The following is a 6,000-nucleotide window of genomic DNA, read 5'->3' on the forward strand; positions in this document are numbered from 1 at the left end:
GTTAAGGTCAACGCTGTCTGAAACAGGTTTCTACCTAAGATGTATAAATGCTGTTGTTCAGTCTTTACAAAACAAAAAAAAACTTCAGCCTTCGAGAAAGCGAATGTTGTTGCCCACAAGAAAAGCGAATTATTATACTGTAATAAGGAAGCTCAATGAGGCCTTCACACATGAGCAATTTATCCATGAAATTGCTTTGTTTGCCTTTGTTTTTGTTCCTCTTGTTTACCCCACCAGTCTGAATTCTGCAAACGCACTCACGCTTCCACGGATTCGTTATCCTGCCATTTAGGGATGAGCCTGGCAAAATATCAATGCATGGCACGGACGATGATTGCACATTGAGCAGAATACCCATGTCCTTGTGCCAGTTGCTGTGAAAATAGACTGGCAGAGAGAGGGAAAGAGAAAGAGGGAAGCATGCTTGGAGAAAGAGAGCAGTGCTTAGCTTTAGCAGCAGAATGATTCTGTGTGTTGGCTAAACACACGCCAGACGCTCTTTAGCAGTCAGCCGTTTTTAAGACAAGCTCCAGGTTTCTGTCAGGATGAAATCTTCTGTGAATGAAGCATGTCATTTTTAACCAGTTCAACCAGAAAAGTTGCACATCAGTGGTCCCAGTAAAGGACAAAGGACCAAATCAACACACTTGTACACACTTTAATCCCTTTCCTCAAATGTAGTCAATCAGCCAAGACACGTTTGGCTTCTGAAGTTTCCTTCGTTAGCCATGCCCTGGAGCAATGAGTCAAGCTTTATTCATAAGATTAATTTATATAGCACTTTTTACAATGACCATTGTCACAAAGCAAGTTTACAGAAAATCCCAGTTCAAGCCCCAAGTGAGCCAAGGGCAACAGCGGCAAGGAAAATCTTCTCAAGACCAAGACAATAATTTAACAAAAGTAATATGAATAAAGATTTAATACACAGGATTTACTATAGAAAAAAAAAATTGTTAGAGGCCTGTCAAGAGTCTTAAATTAGAAATAGCTCCATGAAAACCAGTCACCGTTACTGACGCACAACAGTGCTACAGTGTTTTTGCTACAATCACTGTCTCTGTATCTCTGACTGCTGTTAGAGGCCTATCTAGGGGTGGATTTAGTGACTGTGGGACAAACATTTTTAAACGAGTTGAGGCTCTGGGCTCCCACTACACTGCAAAAAATGATATATTGGCGCACGAAATCATCTTACATCTAATCAATATGTCTAATATTTCTCATTTGGAGACTGGTGTAAGGGTATGATAAGATTATTTGACGTATTTCTAAGCATAGTTTATCATTTTATAAATTGCTCGATTTGTGTTATGATCTCAGTCTGTTGGCAGATGATTTTGCTTGTTTTAAGAAATAATGCTTAAAACAAGCAAAAGAATCTGCCAACATAGTGCAATACTTTGGTACAGAGTAACTTAAAAGTGAAGTAATGTGTAATGAAATTTCTTGAATAAGTAACAAAACATTTTAGATTACTTTGGATTACTTTTACTTGGTAACTTGGAGCTATCTATACAAATATTAAAGCTAGCATTAAGGATGGTCTGCTGAGCCTGTGCAGCGATCTGTTCTGACTGAAATAAAAGAAACCTTTTGCTTTCCTCCCCATTTCAGCGTTTCTGTATTATACTTCGTGTATTATGGCTTTATTTGATTTTTGATAAAGTAGATCACCATTGTCTTATACCATTTGTGTCATTTATATATATATATATATATATATATATATATATATACACATACATACATATACGTGTGTGTGTGTGTGTATGTGTGTGTGTGTGTGTGTGTGTGTGTGTGTGTGTGTGTGTACATGTAGATTTCGGAATAGGTTATTGAACATCAACACGTACAGTCTATCTAACTTGTATTGTCATTGGGCCCTCGTCTCATGGGGGCTCTAGGTGGCTGCCTATCTTTGCTTAGTGCAAAGACCACCCTGGGCCTATCAGACTATCAAATAACAAATAAATCTATAAAAACCAGTGACTACTATTAGAAACATATCACATTGAAAACAAGAGTTAAATCCATAAACATCGAGGATGATATCTTAGTATGAATATTTAAAGTCCCCAGCATAATATAAGGCAGGTGAAACAATGTCAGACTAGCTTATGTGCTTTCAGACACTGTATGACATGATGATATGTATAAAATAGACAAGATCCAGGCTTCAGTATGGCTGCAGCTATTGTTTTTAATTGTTCTTTATTGTTATTTATGTCATACAGTGTCAGAAAGCACACAGTCAAAGGTTTTTCTATGCAGTGAGACATTATTTTGACCCTAATGAACAGTCTGTGTTTAACATACTGGTAAACGATTAACAAGCAGTTTGATGAGGATGAAGTGGCTGTGCTATTAGGCCCCTGTGGCAGCACCCAGATGAGAGTGATGTCCTTTTTGTCCTTTTCAGCAGACGAGAGCAGATGATAGCCCTGGAGGCCAGCCCTATCCTGACCAGCTCTCATCAGTGCTTTCTGGGCAGGTCAGTGGAGACACAATTACACACTATTCATCACTTCACACAAAAGAACGTCTGTAACTTGATGCGTAATCGGAATTCTAATGGAATAACGTTACGTCATGTTTACTACAGCTGTAAATGTTTGACCTCACAATGATTCACTTCCTTTAGGAAAAGATAGGCTGCTTTATTATGTCTGAAACGTCACCACAGTTCAGTTTGAATACATTTTTTGGTATGCTTCAGAATTGTTTAATTACTCTAATCTAATTAATCTAATTACATAGCAGTGGATTATTTCTTTTGGGATTTTAGGGAGGATATTAGATGTAAAAATAGAAAAAGAATGCTATCAACAAATGTGTAATTTGTGGAAATTGTGTTTAATTAGTTTAATTCCCATCAACCAGATTACAGTTTAAAACTCAGCTTTAAACCAAAATAGAAGTTAAGAAAATCCTAAATGACTAAATTGAGGTGGATAATCAACTGTTATGTCTGTTATCAAGCAACTGACAACATATGTGCAGCTGAAACACAATCAAAACGATGTTATAATGCAATTTAGCCAGACAGTTTTCATCGCTGCTGGAAAAAAAAACAGCATATATACAGTATTTGGGGAATTCTAGTTAAGATGCTTCTCTAATGCTCTTTTCTTATCTGGAGTTAGGATTTGATTATGAACTTGGGAACTGCTGTTCTGTAAGAGCTATTATCGTAACTCCCTAATGGAAGTTGTCATGTTAACTAAACAGATAGATTTCAAAGTAAGGATGTCTCTGTAATACATCATTATTATAATCAATTAAAACTGATTCTAGTACAAGTTAAACCACTGTTATTGATGCATTTTACTAACCTAATAGTGTGTCTCCCTATGTGTGTCATTGTGGCTTTGCAGTGTTCATGTATTGCCTGATCATGTATTGCCTGACCCATCTCTGCAGGAAGGTACTCTGATGATCCACACTACTGCTTTTATTTAATTTAATTCATTTAATTAGCCACATCTGAGCATTAGTAACATTTCACTAGACAAACAGTGAAGCTCAAACCATTAAAGAACAATAGAGAGGCATTTTCCTTCTCACATAAATGTGTGAAGTTGTGCTAGATTGGAAGGAACACATCTGACACACTATTAAACTTTAACAACTGTAAATGAAGAATCAGAAATGACTGCTGAAATCATTTTAAGCCTTTGTCTCTAATTGAAATTGCTGTAATAGTGTGACAGCTGTGCCTGGTTTTAGTGTTCTGTCCTTGGTTGAGAAAAAAAGAGTTCAATATTTCAGAACACCACAGTGTTTGCTGAACCACAAGGATGCAAAATTAAACATTTATAAGAACAATATGTTTGCATCAGATTGCCCACACAGCTCAATCAATAGGATAACGCACACTGAATTATTCAGAGTTGTTTTATTTATTTACAGTATTATTAACTTTTGGGGACCACAGAGTGAAACAGGCACTGGGTAGTTTTCTGTTTGGTTTTATTTATTGAGGATTTTGTGATCTTAAGTTAAAAACTGCTCATGTGTGGCCTAGTCTTCCCTCTCATAACCACACAACTTGTATATTAGGATTTACTTGATTTAAATATGTACATAATTTCCACATGAATAAAACATCATTGTTGTCCAATAAAAAAACAAATATCTCTGTTTTTCATTATTTGAGCAAAAATCTCCACACATGAAGAACATTTGGTAACACTTTATTTGAAGGCTATCTACATAAGGGCTTCATGACGCATTCATAAGCACTGAATAATGTGTTTATGAAGCACTAGTTGAACATTTATTAAGTGCTTATGTTGGTTCTCGCAACCTGACATAAGATGTTTTATGAAATAAATGACATTATACTGACATAATATGAATAAACCTTGAACATATTTACAGCACTAAACATTTAAAACACTATACATAACTTTATGTCAGCATTCTTAAGATGACATTGTACTGATATGCCTGGAAACCACCCCCTCTTCCCTCCATGGCATAGATAAGATGATTGATGCAATTGCGTATAGTGTTTTAAATGTTTAGTGCTGTAAATATGTTCAAGGTTTATTCATATTATGTCAGTACAATGTCATTTATTTCATAAAACATCTTGTCAGGTTGCGAGAACCGACATAAGCACTTAATAAATGTTCAAGTAGTGCTTCATAAACACATTATTCAGTGCTTATGAGTGTGTTATGAAGCCCTTATGTAGGTAGCCTTCAAATAAAGTGTTACCCATTTAGCCTTCTCCTGTAAAGTTTTTTTATCCCCATTATGGAGATGTTTTTTTTTTGCACAAGCACAAAACTGTGTTAATGTAATGAGCTTTTTAGTCAGAAATTACACAATAAACCTGCTGTTCAAGGGGAGACACTCATTATTTCACAAACCGTGTATGTTTTATAAACATGTGAGGATTTTAGTGAAGATTCCATCTCATCTCTGGTGTAACGACTGTGTATTTCTGTATGCTAATGAAAACAGTGACAGATACAATAACACGTGTGTTTCTGCGTTCCAGGCAGTTCCACTGAGAAGCTTCTAACTGACCAGCAGCTCCTTCAACATTCAGCCTGCTTCTCCAACAAAGATTCAAACCAAGGGCGGATGCATTTCTGATGTGCGATTTTGCTGCTTGTTTTTACTCAATAAAAGCCTCTGTGTTACCTGTTGTCACTGATGTAAAAACCATTGTCCTTTAAACCAGTGATTTTGCAAGATGATTATTATATAATATATCATTTAAAGTCAGTGTTTTAAATAACAGAAACAAAACAAGACAGCAGATGCATGTGTGACATGAATCTAATATACTGCACCTTCACATATTTCAAATCATTAGTAGAATTGAGTAACAAATTGAGTTTTATGACCAATTTATAGTTTTATGACCTATGATCAGTAATAATAATAATAATGTTACATTTCTGTAGCACCTTTCACAAACCCAAGGTTGCTTCACATAGCATGGGGAAACAACAAAATAAATAACCAAAAAATAATAATAACCAATCAGTGGAGGAGGAATAAAAACGCTCGTGAGAGAGAAAAGTCTTTGTCAGATTTGAAGCAGGAGAAAGTAGAGCAGTCTCAATAATGAAGTGTTCATGAAATAACTAACCATATTACCTGATGGCAAAGTGGATATCAAATCTCAAGGCAGGTAAGTTGACAGAGATGAGTGTAAATAGATCATTACAGCACATTACTCATCTTTTAATAATGGTTTGTGGTTTATAATGTAATTCTACATGAATAATGTGTGTAAGAAAATGATAAATGGTTACAACCAGTGATTCCACACTTTTAAACCGCGTTGTCCACTGCTGAACATGCAGTCAGGTGAGGCATGTCTGCTGAGACGATGGTGCCGTCAGTGGCTGTGTGTCATCAATAAAGTGCGTGGCAGAGCCTGGTTGAGTTTCACTGCTGCTAATAAATGGTGTGTAAAGCAGTGCCAAATGCCAGCGTGTTCTTTCATTAGACACGGAGGCCTACCGCTGGCACTCA

The 6,000-nt window shown here is 36.1% G+C and overlaps 1 protein-coding gene across 10 annotated transcripts in view; it reads left to right on the forward strand.

The window, feature by feature from the left end:
* Positions 1-5,156, forward strand: part of khdrbs2 (KH domain containing, RNA binding, signal transduction associated 2) — a 101,904-nt gene extending 96,748 nt beyond the window's left edge. For 5 of the 10 annotated variants that reach the window (XM_017724574.2, XM_037538809.1, XM_017724573.2 and 2 more), the window contains exon 12: positions 2,423-4,228. The gene's annotated coding sequence lies outside the window, so the exon portion shown is untranslated. Of the gene's footprint in view, positions 1-2,422; positions 4,229-5,011 lie in introns of those variants that run through there. The other 5 variants (XM_017724569.2, XM_037538807.1, XM_017724568.2 and 2 more) reach the window with 5 other exon arrangements.
* The last annotated feature ends 844 nt before the right edge of the window (positions 5,157-6,000 follow it).

The sequence above is a fragment of the Pygocentrus nattereri genome, chromosome 5, assembly GCF_015220715.1.
Source record: "Pygocentrus nattereri isolate fPygNat1 chromosome 5, fPygNat1.pri, whole genome shotgun sequence".
Lineage (NCBI taxonomy): Eukaryota > Metazoa > Chordata > Actinopteri > Characiformes > Serrasalmidae > Pygocentrus > Pygocentrus nattereri.